Below are 15,416 nucleotides of genomic sequence, written 5' to 3'. Positions count from 1 at the left end.
TCTTTGTAGTGACTGGGTGTATTGATACACCATCCAAAGTGTAATCAATAACTTCACCGTGCTCAAAGGGATATTCAGTGTCTTTACTTTTTAACCCATCTACCATTATTTGTGAGACATTGAAAAACCTCACTTGTCTTTGTGGTTGAATCTGTGTTTGAAATTCACTGCTCGTCATTCAAAAATCATGTTAAACACTATTATTGCACACAGGCTTGCCATAACAAAGGGGTTGAATACTTATTGACTCAAGACATTTCAGTTTTACATTTTTAATTAAATAGTAAACATTTCAAAAACATAGTTTTTTACTTTGACATTATGAGGTAGTGTGTAGGGCAGTGACAAAAACATAGTTTTTTACTTTGACATTATGAGGTAGTGTGTAGGGCAGTGACAAAAACATCTCCATTTAATCTATTTTAAATTCTGTCTGTAACACAACAACATGTTGAAAAAGTCAAGGGGTGAGTACTTTCTGAAGGCACTGTATGTCTGTTTGAAATGTATTAAACAAGTGGTTAGGCATTTTCAACACACATGTTTCTTAAAAAGATGAGAAGAGTAGTCAATTTCTCCTCAACCCTCAACCATGAAAGACTCTCACGTAATTTGTTGATTTTAGTTTTGTGTGTGCAGTTAAGGGCAATACATGCTGCTTTCAACCCGCTCCTCTGAACACTCCAATGGCTTCCAGACAAAGCTCGCATCTACTACAAGACCATGGTACTTGCCTACTGAGCAGCAAGAGGAACTGCCCCTAACTACCCTCAGGCTATGCTCAAACCCTACACCCCAACCCAAGCACTCCATTCTGCCACCTCTGGTCTCTTGGCCCTCCCACCACTATGGGAGGGAAGCTTCCGCTCAGCCCAATCCAAGCTCTTCTGTCCTGGCACCGGTCATACATTTTATGCAGCAGAGGACTCTCTGGCTCTCTAGTACCCAGATCGACATGTCTTTGTCCCCAGAAGACTTTTGCCAGCCCAATATTCTAACGGCCAAAAATCTTGGAACAATATTCCTAACATCCGAATGTGGGAAATGGTCAATGAGTAGAGGTAGAAAACTAATGTCATATTGATTTCCATTTTGTGATGTTATTAAAAACTGTATGAAGCAAATACTGTAACTTAGGAAGGATACTGCTACGCGGAGCAGCACAGGGGAACCCAAGAGCAGACTCAGACGAGGAAACAGAGATGAATGAACCAAGGTATTTATTGTAACACAGGGAGATATGGAGTGCAGATCCGGGGAAGCTTGGATGAGTTGTAGGAAACCAGATGTGGAGGCTGAAGTTGGAGTGTGCTGGGTTGGTACAGGGTAAACAGGTCCGGAGGGGAATCCAAGGGAGTGGTGGTGAGTCCAGAACAGGGTAGCAGGGTGGTGAGATGTGGAACAGGAGACAGGAGCCAGAGTCAGGGCGGCAAAACTGCAGCGAGGATAAACAGCATCAAGCAGGGAAACAGGTACAGCAGGGCAACATGATCTTGAATAATAATAATGGCTAGAAGCATAAACTGACTGAGCAGAGATCATGATCTGGCAGAGTGGAAGTGGCAGAACTGAGTATTTGAAGAGGTCTTGCTAATGGAAGGAGTTGCAGCTGGTAGGGATCTGCTCTGACTCCAGCACACCTGTCTCCAACCACACAATCACACACAAACAGAAAGGGAGGGGGAGAGAGAGAGTGTGTACTGGGGGAATGGTTGCAGGTCAAGCAGACACCGGATGACCACTAGGGGGTGTGGCAGGAGCAGACGTGACAGATACCCCCGTAATCTGTTAATTTTACATCCAATATGTTGTCTATGTGATATGAAAATGGATTAAACTAGTTTTGTTAAGATAGGAATGTGATTTTAGGAGTCCTGAGGGAACTTCTAATCATATCCTTTGCACACGCCCCGAGTGAGGTCAGAAGAGCGTGTCAGACGGACGGAGCCATCTCCTTTGGCCAGAGTGCTTAAAAGGACTGGCTAAAAATGAACTTACCAGACCAGAAAAGCGTGGAGCATTAGCTAAGTGTGGGAAATGGTTGAAACGTTGAACCAACACAAGGTGAAGAAATAAACTCACCTTCTGTGAGACCAGAAAGACGTGACTTACCAGACCAGAACACCGCCAGTCTGCAGCTGCGAGTGTAAAGTGAGTTTGGAACTTTGACTATCTACCCGAGGAAGAAAGGAGAACATCCTCTCAGACAATCACTAGTATAGCTAAGTAGCTGCTCGTAGGAAACAGCCCATTGGAGACTGGACAACTAAGAAGGACATTGTGACTTCTGGTGGACAATCAGAACGTGTACAAGGAGCCCAAAGGAAAGGCCAACAAAATACCCTTTCAAGAAGGTTTGGTTTCAACAGAGATAGATGACGAACGACGGCATTCAAACACATACATTCATTAATTTCTTACTCCCAACAGGCAGTGGTTCGTGTGAAAAGAAAATGGTTACTGTGAGCGTAGTTTGTGTCTCTCTCTCTCCCCCCTCTAACGTTATGTTGTAACAAGCCGTCATATCTTGTCAGTCCACTAGGGACTTTTGTCTCATGTAAGTGTGTACAGTGGCAAGAAAAAGTATGTGAACCCTTTGGAATTACCTAGACTTCTGCATAAATTGTCCATAAAATTTGATCTGATCTTCATCTAAATCACAACAAACCAACACAGTCTGATTAAACTAATAACACACAAACAATTATACGGTTTCATGTCTTTATTTAACACACTGTGTAAACATTCACAGTGCAGGGTGGGAAAAGTATGTGAACCCTTGGTTTTAGTAACTGGTTGACCCTAGCAATAACCTCAACCAAACATTTTCTGTAGTTGCAGATCAGACATGCACAACAGTCAGGAGTAATTTTAGACCATCCCTCTTTATAAAACTGTTTCAGTTCAGCCACATTCTTGGGATGTCTGGTGTGAACCGCTCTCTTGAGGTCATGCCACAGCATCTCAATCGGGTTGAGGTAAGGACTCTGACTGGGCTACTCCAGAGGGCATATTTTCTTCTGTTGAAGCCATTCTGTTGTTGATTTACTTCTGTGTTTGAGTGGTTGTCCTGTTGCATCACCCAACTTCTGTTGAGCTTCAATTGGTGGACAGATAGCCTTACATTTTCCTGCAAAATGCCTTCATAAACTTGAATTCATTTTTCCGTCACTGGTAGCAAGCTGTCCAGGCCCTGAGGCAGCAAAGCAGCTCCAAACCATGATGCTCCCTTCACCATACATTACAGTTGCGATGAGGTTTTGATGTTGGTGTGCTGTGCCTTTTTTTCTCCACACATAGTGTTGTCTTCCTTCCAAACAACTTCACTTTAGTTTCATCTGTCCACAGAATATTTTGTGGAACATCCAGATGCTCTTTTGCGAACTTCAGATGTGCAGGAATGTTTTTTTTGACAGCAGTGGCTTCTTCCATGGTGTCATCCCATGAACACCATTCTTGTTTATATATTTTTATGTTTCGCGGGCCGGATTCAAGTGCCCGGCAGGCTGGATACGACTTGCGGGCCGTAATTTGCCGCCTTTAGTGTAGATGGTGGTGTCGCCGTGTTGTAGCAATTCTATGACTGCTGACAACTCCCTTTGTAGCTCCTCCTTGATGTTAGCTACCACTGTCCTCATGATGCTCTCGACTGTTGCCAGTTCAGAGATGTACAGGTAACTGTCAAAATAATGGAAACACATGAGTAAATGAGGGATACAAAGCACAGTACCAGTCAAAAGGCTGGACACACCTACTCATTCAAGGGTTTTCTTTATTTTCACTATTTTCTACATTGTACGTAGAATAATAGTGAAGACATCAAAACTATGAAAAAACACATGGAATCATGTAGTAACCAAACATTTTATATTTGAGATTCTTCAAAGTAGCCACCCTTTGCCTTGATGACAGCTTTGTACACTCTTTACATTCTCTCAGCCAGCTTCATGAGGAATGCTTTTTCAACAGTCTTGAAAGAGTTCCCACATATGCTGAGCACTTGTCTCTTCTTCTTATTGGTGTCCTTTAGTAATGGTTCCTGTGAAGCAATTTCAAATCAAATCAAATTGTATTGGTCACATACACATGGTTAGCAGATGTTAATGCGAGTGTAGTGAAATGCTTGTGCTTCTAGTTCCGACAATGCAGTAATATCTAACAAGTAATCTAACAAATTCACCACAACGACCTTATACACACAAATGTAAAGGGATGAATAAGAATATGTACATATAAATATACGGATGAGCGATGGCCGTGCAGCAAAGGCAAGATGCAGTAGATGGTATAGAATAGAATACACATTATTAAAGTGGTGTTATTTAAAGTGACTTGTGATACCTTTATTAAGTCCATTTATTAAAGTGGCCAGAGATTTGAGTCTGTATGTTGGCAGCAACCTCTCTATGTTAGTGATAGCTGTTTAACAGTCTGATGGCCTTGAGATAGAAGCTGTTTTTCAGTCTCTCTGTCCCAGCTTTGATGCACCTGTACTGACCTCGCCTTCTGGATGGTAGCAGGGTGAACAGGCAGTGGCTCGGGTAGATGTTGCCCTTGATGATCCTTTTGGCCTTCCTTTGACATCGGGTGCTGTAGATGTCCTGGAGGGCAGGTAGTTTGCCCCCGGGGATGTATTGTGCAGACCGCACTACCCTCTGGAAAGCCTTGCGGTCAAGGGCGGTGCAGGTGCCGTACCAGGCAGTGATACACCCCGACAGGATGCTCTCGATTGTGCACCTGTAAAAGTTTGTGAGTGATTTAGATGACAAGCCAACTTTCTTCAGCCTCCTGAGGTTGAAGAGGCGCTGTTGCGCCTTCTTCACCATGCTGTCTGTGTGGTTGTACCATTTCAAGTTGTCTGTGATGTGTACGCCAAGGAACTTAAAACTTTCCACCTTCTCCACTACTGTCCCGTCAATGTGGATGGGGTGGTGCTCCCTCTGCTGTTTCCTGAAGTCCACGATCAACTCCTTTGTTTTGTTGACGTTGAGTGAGAGATTATTTTCCTGACACCACACTCCGAGGGCCCTCACCTCCTCCCTGTAGGCCGTCTCGTCGTTGTTGGTAATCAAGCCTACCACTGTGGTGTCATCTGCAAACTTGACAATTGAGTTGGAAGCGTGCATGGCCAGCAGTCATGGGTGAACAGGGAGTACAGGAGAGGGCTGAGAACACACCCTTGTGGGGCCCCAGTGTTGAGGATCAGCGGGGTGGAGATGTTGTTTCCTACCTTCACCACCTGGGGGCGGCCCGTCAGAAAGTCCATGACTCAGTTGCACAGGGCGGGGTCGAGACACAGGGTCTCGAGCTTAATGACGAGTTTGGAGGGTACTATGGTGTTAAATGCTGAGCTGTAGTCAATGAACAGCATTCTTACATAGGTATTCCTATTGTCCAGATGAGATATGGCAGTGTGCAGTGTGATGGCGATTGCATCGTCAGTGGACCTATTGGGGCAGCAAGCAAATTGGAGTGGGTCTAGAGTATCAGGTAGGGTGGAGGTGATATGATCCTTGACTAGTCTCTCAAAGCACTTCATGATGACAGAGGTGAGTGCAATGGGGCGATAGTCATTTTTTTGTTGTTTTATTATTATAATATTTTTTTCCTTTATTTATACAGGTTTTTCTCATTGAGATAACATCTCTTTTCCAAGAGAGAACTGGTCCAATAGCAGCAGGGGGAACAACATTTTAGACAAAACAACTTACATACACTAACACAACATTAAACAAAACTATAAACACACATACAGTGCAACAAAAACATGCTACGTTAAAAACACGAAAGTGTCAACTAAAAACAGCTGGCCTAAAGACAATTACACTCTTCTATTATTTACATTTAAGTCATTTAGCAGACGCTCTTATCCAGAGCGACTTACAAATTGGAAAGTTCATACATATTCATCCTGGTCCCCCCGTGGGGAATGAACCCACAACCCTGGCGTTGCAAGCGCCATGCTCTACCAACTGAGCCACACGGCACCATATTATATATACATTGATCAAGTGTTTAAACTCCACCAACGAAACTAGATCATCACATTTTTAATTGTTCAGGAGAGAATTCCAGGACCATGGAGCTAAGTAACTAAAACTATTTCTATCATGACCTGTTCTAATTTTTGGTACTGTTAGAAGCAAATCAGAATGGGACCAAAACTGATATTTATTTACCCACCTGACTAAAAAAGAACAGAGATAAAATTGCATTTTTACCCAATATGGCCTTATAAATCAGTGTATACCAGTGTTTAAGCCTACGCAAGGTCAATTACGACCAGCCAACAGCGCTGTAGAGATCACAATTATGTGTTAGATGTGTTAGACGTTTTTGATTTGTAATGAACCTGAGGGCTGCATGATACACTGAATCAAGTGCTCTCAGGGTAGTGACTGAGGCCTACATATACACTTTAAGTGTTTAAGTGTTCCCTATACAAAACCACACTACAGGCTGATCCAACTTTGATGTAATGTCCTTAAAACAAGTCAAAATGAGGCTCAGTAGTGTGTGTGGCCTCCACGTGCATGTATGACCTCCCTACAACGCCTGGGCATGCTCCTGATGAGGTGGCGGATGGTCTCCTGAGGGATCTCCTCCCAGACCTGGACTGTCTGTGGTGCAACGTGGCGTTGGTGGATGGAGCGAGACATGATGTCCCAGATGTGCTCAATTGGATTCAGGTCTGGGGAACGGGCGGGCCAGTCCATAGCATCAATGCCTTCCTCTTGCAGGAACTGCTGACACACTCCAGCCACATGAGGTCTAGCATTGTCTTGCATTAGGAGGAACCCAGGGCCAACCGCACCAGCATATGATCTCACAAGGGGTCTGAGGATCTCATCTCGGTACCTAATGGCAGTCAGGCTACCTCTGGCGAGCAAATGGAGGGCTGTGCGGCCCCCCAAAGAAATGCCACCCCACACCATGACTGACCCACCGCCAAACCGGTCATGCTGGAGGATGTTGCAGGCAGCAGAACGTTCTCCACGGCGTCTCCAGACTCTGTCACGTCTGTCACATGTGCTCATGTGCTCAGTGTGAACCTGCTTTCATCTGTGAAGAGCACAGGGCGCCAGTGGCGAATTTGCCAATCTTGGTGTTCTCTGGCAAATGCCAAACGTCCTGCACGGTGTTGGGCTGTAAGCACAACCCCCAGCTGTGGACGTCGGGCCCTCATACCACCCTCATGGAGTCTGTTTCTGACCGTTTGAGCAGACACATGCACATTTGTGCCCTGCTGGAGGTCATTTTGCAGGGCTCTGGCAGTGCTCCACCTGCTCCTCCTTGCACAAAGGCGGAGGTAGCGGTCCTGCTGCTGGGTTGTTGCCCTCCTACGGTCTCCTCCACGTCTCCTGATGTACTGGCCTGTCTCCTGGTAGCGCCTCCATGCTCTGGACACTACGCTGACAGACACAGCAAACCTTCTTGCTACAGCTCGCATTGATGTGCCATCCTGGATGAGCTGCACTACCTGAGCCACTTGTGTGGGTTGTAGACTCCGTCTCATGCTACCACTAGAGTGAAAGCACCGCCAGCATTCAAAAGTGACCAAAACATCAGCCAGGAAGCATAGGAACTGAGAAGTGGTCTGTGGTCACCACCTGCAGAACCACTCCTTTATTGGGGGTGTCTTGCTAATTGCCTATAATTTCCACCTTTTGTCTAGTCCATTTGCACAACAGCGGGTGAAATTTATTGTCAATCAGTGTTGCTTCCTAAGTGGACAGTTTGATTTCACAGAAGTGTGATTGACTTGGAGTTACATTGTGTTGTTTAAGTGTTCCCTTTATTTTTTGAGCAGTGTATATAACATCACTAAAATCTAAAACCGCCAGTAATGTACATCGTACCAGCTCCTTCCTGGCCTCAAAAGAAAAACAAGCCTTATGCTATGCCGGTAATAAAAATCTATTCACAGCTGCCTACTAACTAAGGACTCCAGTATCATCTGCATAAAAATGAACATCCGCTGTTTCAATAAGATCCCCAATATTGTTGATATACAAAATGAAAACCAGTGGGCCCAAAATAGAACCTTGCGGAACATCTGAGCACACCTCTATGGACTCTATGGACTTACAACCATCCGCCATTACACATTGTGTACGATTTGATAGGTAATTTATAAACCAATCTAGAGCATGACCAGTAATTCCACAACATTTTAACCTTTGCACTAACACAGCATGGTCCACAGTGTCAAAAGCCTTAGACAAATAAATAAAGACAGACAAACAATGTAACTTCTTATCAAGAGCACAGTGGATGTAATTTAAAACCTTCAATGTTGCTGAAACAGTGCTGTGGCCAGACCTAAAACCTGATTGCATTCCATTTAAGATGTTGTTTTCTTGGAAGTAGGCCTTTAGCTGCCTACTAACTAAGGACTCCAGTACCTTTGACAGTACAGACAATTTTAACATGGGTCGATAGTTGTCAAGTAGCGAAGGATCTCCACCTTTCAGGAGAGGCAGTACAAAAGCAGATTTCCATAACTTGGGGATTTCCTTAACATCAAGCGTGAGGTTAAAAATACATGTTAAGAGGGGAGCAATGATGTCTGCAGCTAGGTGTAGGAAGGAGGGGGTCTAGTTCATCAGGGCCAGGGGATTTTTTTCCCATCAATTTCTTTCAGGGCTTTACACACTTCTGAAACAGAGAAGGACGAAAAGGAGAACCTGGTGAAGGAGTGCACATGGCTTGTCAGGTAAATTCACAGGGGGCTCAATTATACCTTTGACCTTTTCAAATAAACTGCCTGCATCTAAAAAATGCTGATTCAAGGCTTTCAGAATAGAGGTTCTCTCAGTTACAATCTGTGTGTCTACCAACAATTGTTTGGGAAGCTGTGTATCTTTTTTTGCACTTCAAACCCTTCACTACTTGCCAAAATTTGGATGGATTATTTACATTATGTGAAGTAGATTTCAGGTAGTGGTCTGCCTTCAATTTACGGATCATAGCCACACCCATATTTCGAAGACTATTAAAAGCCATCCAATCATCTGCCAAACCAGTCCCTCTTGCTTTAGCCTACATAGCATTTCGTTCCCTTATGATTTTTGTAAGTTCCCTAGTAAACCAAGGGTTCTCTCTGCCCTTAATCCTGAATTTTTTTAAAGGGCCATGCCTATTGCATACATCCTGGAATGCGTTGTGGAAGTAAGAAAAGGCTAGTTCAACATCAGGGATTAATTCCATTCTATTCCATTTAATGCTAGATACATAATGTAAAAGACCTTGAATATCAAACCGCTTTCAGTTTATTTTCGTAATGACACATGGAGATTTCTTAGGAATTTTACCATCTCTCACACAGGCAATAGCACAGTGATCACTTATGTCATTTGCAAAAATACCAGAAGCATTAAAACGATGAGGAGTATTGGTTAAGATCAAATCAATCAAAGACGATTTCAGAGGATATTTTTTATTCAACCTCGTTACACTGTTGACAATCTGAGTGAGATTATAGGTATTGCATAGAATTTTGAGTTGATCAGAACTAGATGTTAACCAGTCCTGATTCCGATCAGGACAAACTCAGAATTGACATTCTGTGATAACAATTCAAAAATACAATCTAGAGAGCCAACAGTAGCAGATGGAGGTCTATAACAACAAGATACAACAATATTTAAAGATGAGCCAAGGTTTAGGTTCAAAGACAGATATTCAAATTGCTTAGGTTTAGTAACAGAAGTCAGAATGACCACCCGAGAACTTGTCTTTTACGTATACAGCAACACCACCACCCTTAGATTTACGATCTGTACGAAAAACATTGTAACCATTTATGCCCAAATTTTTGTCTGTAATAGATTTTTTAAGCCAGGTTTCAGGAAGCATAAATACATCAGGGTCAGCAGTTTTTATCCATATATTCACAAAATCAAGCTTCGGCAGAAGACTTACTTAATTCGCAGGGGTAAGAATGTCAGGACCTGGGTTAGACTGAACATTTCCAGACAATAGAAGCAGCAAGATAATGACAAGTCTAGATCGAGGGTTCCAACATCTGGATTTACAGACATCGCTTGAACGAGAATCCATAGTCACCAGTCTTTAACAACACATATTTCAGTAGATGTGTAAAGTCCAGAGACATGGTTAAGTACCAAGAGAACAGTCCTGACATGTAAGCGCAGTCCGAGTCCGATTTCTCCCATATTGTTCGGGAGAAATGTGCATAGTTCTCACATGCATTTCCGAAGCAAGCATGGGGTTTCTCACAATACTCGAGGGAGAAACAATCATATATTTCCTAATTCACAGTGCAACGGGCTCTAAAAGTATCGCCAACATTGTAAAAGCCAAGGGTAGACACCAGCAAAATGAACAACAGCATCATGTTTGTTTATTTCCCTAAAAGTCACTAATCAAATAGTCCAATAAAAAGTTGGTGATGTTTGCGTATGATGTAGGCGAGCAAAGATCCGGGGAGCGAGAGAGTAGCGAGGACACCTGTACAAGAATGGGAGAGACAGACCAGGCGAGGAGCAGGCAGGCGGACAGGCAGAGAGATCAGTTCTCTGGCCAACAGCGCACATGGATCGCACTGTATTGACGTGAAATTTAACCGGTCCAGCGGTTAGCAGTCTGTAAGGCAGTATACAACCGTTTGCTGTCTGTGAAAGGACTGGAAGAACGCCATGAGCAGCTTGTGGGAACCAATAGAAGTTGAGATCAGTTGAGATTTAGATCAGTTACCTTAGCTTTCTTGGGAACAGGAACAATGGTGGCCATCTTGAAGCATGTGGGGACAGTAGACTGGGATAGGGATTGGTTGAATATGTCCGTAAACACACCAGCCAGCTGGACTGCGCATGCTCTGAGGACGCGGCTAGGGATGTCGTGTGGTCCGGCGGCCTTGCGAGGGTTAACACGTTTAAATGTTTTACTCACGTTGGCCACGGCGAAGGAGAGCCCACAGGCTTTGGTAGCGGGCCGTGTCAGTGGCACTGTATTGTCCTCAAAGCGAGCAAAGAAGTTATTTAATTTGTCTGGGAGCAAGACGTCGGTGTCCATGGTGGGGCTGTTTATCTTTTGTAATCCGTGATTGACTGTAGACCCTGCCACATACGTCTCGTGTTTGAGACGTCGAATTGCGACTCTACTTTGACTCTATACAGACGCTTATTTGATTCCCTTGAGGAGGGAATAGCTACACTGTTTGTATTTGGTCATGTTTCCAGTCGCCTTTCCTTGTTTAAAAGCGGTGGTTCGCGCTTTCAGTTTTGCGCGAATGCTGTCATCAATCCACGGTTTCTGGTTAGGAATTGTTTTAATAGTCACAGTGGGTACCACATCTTCGATGCACTTGCTAATAAACTCGCTCACAAGTCAGCGTATACATCAATATTATTGTCAGAGGCTATCCAGAACATATCCCAGTCCACGTGATCGAAGCAATCTTGAAGCGTGGAATCCGATTGGTCAGACCAGCGTTGGATGGACCTGAGCACGGGCGTTTCCTGTTTTAGTTTTTGCCTATAGCAGGGGAGCAATAAAATGGAGTCATGATCAGATTTGCTGAATGGAGGACGGGGGAGGGCTTTGTATGCATTGCGGAAGTTAGAGTAGCAGTGATCCAGAGTGCTACCAAATCGTGTCGCGCATTCGATATGCTGATAGAATTTAGGAAGAATTGTTCTCAGATTAGCTTTGTTAAAATCCCCACCTACAATAAATGCAGCCTCAGGATATATGGTTTCCAGTTTACATAGAGTCCAGTGAAGTTCTTTCAGGGCCGTCGCAGTATCTGCTTGAGGGGGATATACATGGCTGTGACTATAATCGAAGAGAATTCTCTACGAACATAATGCGTCGGCATTTGATTGTAAGGAATTCTAGGTCAGGTGAAAAAAGGGACTTGAGTTCCTGTATGTTGTTATGATTACACCATGAATCGTTAATCATAAGGCATACACCCCCACCCTTCTTCTTACCAAAGAGATGTTTGTTTCTGTCGGCGTGAAGCATGAAGAAACCAGGTGGCTGTACCGACTCTGACAACATGATCCATGTTTCCGTGAAATAGAGAATGTTACAATCTCTGATGTCTCTCTGGAAGGCAACTCGTGCTCTAATTTCGTCCACCTTGTTGTCTAGAGATTGGACATTGGCTAGTAATATACTCGGAAGCGGTGGATGGTGTGCTCGCCTTCTAAGTTTGACCAATAGGCCGCTCCGTCTGCCTCTCCTGCATAGTTTTCTAAGGACCTGAAGCGAGGCGACCATCTCTGTCGGCGCCATCTTGCAGCTAATTTGACCATGAAGCCCTGATTCACAGTCTCCTCTGAACAGTTGATTTTGAGATGTGTATGTTACTTGAACTCTGTGAAACATTTATTTGTCCTGAAATTTCTGAGGCTGGTAACTCTAATAAACTCCTCCTCTGCAGCAGAGGTAACTCTGGGTCTTCCTTTCCTGTGGCGGTCCTCATGAGAGCCAGTTTCATCATAGCGCTTTTATTGATTGATTTATTTTCTGTTTTTTAATTTTTTATTTGACCTTTATTTAACTAGGCAATTCACAAATTCGTATTTGTCAATGACCTACACTTGATGGTTTTTGCAACTGAAATTTTCCAGATTGACTGACCTTCATGTCTTCAAGTCATGATGGACTGTCGTTTCTCTTTGCTTATTTAAGCTGTTCTTGCCATAATATTGAGTTGTTATTTTACCAAATAGGGCTATCTTCTGTATACCACCCCTACCTTGTCACAACACAACTGATTTGCTCAAACACATTAAGAAGGAAAGAAATTCCACAAATTAACAAGGCACAACTGTTAATTGAAATGTATTCCAGGTGACTACCTCATGAAGCTGGTTGAGACAATGCCAAGAATGTGCAAAGGTGTCATCAAGGCAAAGGGTGGCTATTTGAAGAATCTCAAATATAAAATATATTTTGATTTGTTAAACACTTTTTTGATTACTTCATGATTCCATATGTTTTATTCGATAGCTTTGATGTCTTCACTACTATTCTACAATGTAGAAAATAAAGAAAAACCCTTGAATGAGTGTCCGAACTTTTGACTGGTACTGTATATTGAAAGCAGGTGCAATTAATATCCCATCATGCTTAGGGTCATGTATAAAAATGCCCAATTGCCCATTATTTTGTCTACCATGACTAGACGAAATCTCAGTGACTTTGAAAGAGGGGTCTCAAAGGAGCATAGGGGGTTTAAAGTGTGAGTGTGTGTGTGTGTGTGTCTAGGTCACCAGAGCTCAACCCAATTGGACACTTTGGGAGATTCTGGAGCGGCGCCTGAGAACTTTTCCACCACCATCAACAAAACACCAAATTATAGAATTTATCATGGAAGAATGGTGTCGCAACTCTCCTATAAAGTTCCAGACACTTGTAGAATCTATGCCAAGGCTATTGAAGCTGTTCTAGTGGCTGATGGTGGCGCAAAGCCCAGTTGAGATACTTTATGTTGCTGTTATTTTGGCAGTTACCTGTATTAAAGGTGAACAATGTATAGGGGACATGTGAAATTCTACAGACTTTGTGGTGCAATATCATCATACCCCAAATCCAGAGGTTGTGAGTTCAAATCCCAGGTGGGGTCATATTGAAAGTAAGCACTAAGTAATCATGTCAAATGTAATTGATTAAAGATTTTTACACTATTCTAGCTGAACAGCGTACCACTTACCTTAAACCCCCATACAATTGAATTACTTTGGTCTGGGACAATCACTTGACAAATACCTTCAAGAATGTCCAAGGGAGCTCCAGGGTACCATGACATAACGTCCCAAAAACATCCTAAAACGTCTCCGTGACCAACCGGGAACTAGGCGAAACCTCCAGGGAATTATGACAAAACGTCCCAAGAATGTCCTAAAAACATCCCCAGGACAAACAGGGAACTAGAAAAAAGACCCCCAGAGAACATTCCCTTGGGACTGTCACGCAACGACTTAAGAACTAGTCAAATGGACGTCCTAAAAAGGTCCTGACATGGTCCTAAGTGACGTCCTGGGAACAAACAAGGAACTAGACAAAGGTCCCCAAAGAGAACACTCCCTTGGGACCATCACACAACGTTCTTAGAACATTCTCAGATCTCAGAGGGATAAAGTCGGGTCAATACCCTTAAAGGGACCTAATGGCAACGTCAACGAATGTAATCAGGATTTCCACTGTTTGCTGGGTATCCTTTCAGCATAGAGAGTATGAATCTGTGGACTAAATTACAGCTTGTGTTCTTTTTCCACATCATCTTGCCTTTAAGAGATTACATATGTGGAGTACTGCATGTCTGGAACCAGAGAAAAGCACAGTAAAAAAGCATCCCTCCATTTCTGACATTTTATCATCATACAAACCTACCATTATCAAGATGAGACTCAGTGAAAATATGGTTATTATCACACTTAAATGCTGCAGATGTTCTCATCACCAATAAAGGACAACAGAATTGCCACCATCTACTAAGAGAAAGGCAAGAAGACAAAGCACATCAGACATTTTCTATAACAGAAATAGTTATTGATAAGTAGCCTAATGGGTTTGCCTTGTGTACAGAAACTAAAATCTTGGTTCCCTGACAACATTTAAACATGTTCCCCCATGATGACCACTGAAACAATTAGTTCGGTAGTCAGACTAGGTTGCTAAACCAAGTGACTAATTAATTGGGCCTTGATCATCATGCAGAAATTGACATCATCAATGTCTAATTACTGAATCTCCATCACACAAATACTCTATAACCCCTCCAGCATCCACCTCAGCAACCCACAGTTATACTGTATAGGTCAGGAATACAGGGATCTGTACATACATAGAATCTACATTTAGTTTACAAATGTCTTCAGACATTTGTTGGGTTGAATGAAATCACTCAATGAAAGCCTTGTGCCAAGTCTGCAGCACAACATAAATTAGTAGTGTTTGTTCATATTGGGTTGAAAATAAAGCAACTAAAGGTTTTTGAGAGAAACCATATTGCAGCTCATGCAGGCTCATCCCGGAGCTCCCTAGGGGGATGACCAGGGCAGAAAATGAGGCGTCAGCAGCAGCCTGAAACTAAAACTCCATCTATCTCACTTAAAAAGATGCTGCCCAAACTCTACCTAACCACCACCTAGCCACAAATATGCTCAGCATTGCTAGAGTCTGGAGATTATAGTAAGGTTTTGCAGTGTAGACAAAGCTGTGAATGATCATGTCTGTTTTTCATTAGAAGTGGCTCCTATTGTTTAAGGTTAATTGTTGACAGGGGACATGGCTGGGAGTTTTACCAGCCCCTGGATGGTGGTGTGTTATATTAACAAGTGATGTTTCTCAGAAAAGGTGTTCTCCATAGGATTTCAGCTCCTCTGACACACTGCAATGCAATGAAAGGGAGAAGAAAGCTCTCTGGAAGCTCAGAGAAC

The sequence above is a fragment of the Salvelinus alpinus genome, chromosome 17 (assembly GCF_045679555.1).
Source record: "Salvelinus alpinus chromosome 17, SLU_Salpinus.1, whole genome shotgun sequence".
NCBI classification, from domain to species: domain Eukaryota; kingdom Metazoa; phylum Chordata; class Actinopteri; order Salmoniformes; family Salmonidae; genus Salvelinus; species Salvelinus alpinus.
Note: the sequence above shows the minus strand (reverse complement) of the source record.